Consider the following 1,442-nt stretch of genomic DNA (forward strand, 5'->3'; position numbering starts at 1 on the left):
GGGCTCCTGAGCGCCCGGTTCCCCCTTCGCCTTCCCCTGACATGAGCTGACTGGGTCTGCTGCCGGGGGCTCTTAACGCTGTCACAGCCCGATGAGGATTTGGGCGTTTCAGAGAAGCGGTTGTCAGGCTGTGACAATTTTTTTCCTCCTAAAGTTTCCAGTATTTTTTCCATTTAAAAAGAAGGTGTTTTGCATTAAAACCTCCAGCTGGAGCAAAACAAACTTGCAAGAATGCAGCCTTAAGTGTTTTGCGATCCCATAGCCTTGTTTATGTATAATAGATATTTTGTTGTTCGTGTCGTTCTTGTACTAAGGAGCGGAGGGAACGTATTTTTAAAGTTCAACACATGTAACCGTACTATGCAGAACAGCTTTCAGCATTCAGCCCACACCTAGCTCTCCTCTCCCTCAGATTGTTCCGTTAATGCTTTGTTTCATAGCCTCTGATCCTGAATGCCTCTCTGACGTATGTTCTGACAGTTTTAGGGTCCCATATAGGGTCCCTTGGGTCCTATAATACATGTCCTTAACTTTGCTTTAAGTCCTCCTCTTCCCCTTTTGCTTGCCAACGGTTATCTAGACACTTGCCAAAAGAGCACTTTGTAGCTTATGTGCACTTGCACACACTAGCTGTGAAGTAGCCACATCAGGAACAAGCGGCAATGTAGCTGGAGAAGTTACAATTAGTTGGGTGTAGGCTGTAAAACCTGCTCAGATCCCAGTGCTGGCACAGCTATACTGTTACCAGGACTCATCGTCTTACATCTCAGATTAACTTGGACATCCACACTGTGCGTAACGTTCCCGGTTCCAGCACAGATATGGCCAATGCCTGATTACTGCCAGAATGCTGACAAAGAGTCATCCTTCAGAGCTGTACGCGTTGCTTCATCCTCGTCTCTTCTTTGCCGTTCCTTTTAGGAAAGGGGGAAGGAGGTACTCCTATGTCTTTCCTTATAGAATCACAGAATCATAGCATAGTTTGGGTTGGAAGGGACCTCTAAAGGTCATCTAGTCCAACCCCCCTGCCGTGGGCAGGGACATCTTCAACTAGAGCAGGCTGCTCAGAGCCCCGTCCAACCTGACCTTGAAGGTTTCCAGGGATGGGGCATCCACCACCTCTCTGGGCAACCTGTGCCAGTGTTTCACCACCCTCAGCATAAAAAATGTCTTCCTTGTATCTAGTCTAAATCTGCCCCCCTTTAGTTTCAAGCCATTCCCCCTTGTCCTGTCGCAACAGGCCCTGCTAAAAAGTCTGCTGCCATCTTTTCTGTAAGCCCCCTTGAAGTACTGAAAGGCTGCAAGAAGGTCTCCCCGAAGCCTTCTCTTCTCTAGACTGAACAACCCCAACTCTCTCAGCCTTTTCTTCACAGGAGAGGGGTTCCATCCCCCTGATCATATTCATGTCCCTCCTCTGGACCCGCTCCAACAGGTCCGTGTCT

Source organism: Pygoscelis adeliae, unplaced genomic scaffold (assembly GCF_000699105.1).
Source record: "Pygoscelis adeliae isolate BGI_AS28 unplaced genomic scaffold, ASM69910v1 Scaffold155, whole genome shotgun sequence".
Lineage (NCBI taxonomy): Eukaryota > Metazoa > Chordata > Aves > Sphenisciformes > Spheniscidae > Pygoscelis > Pygoscelis adeliae.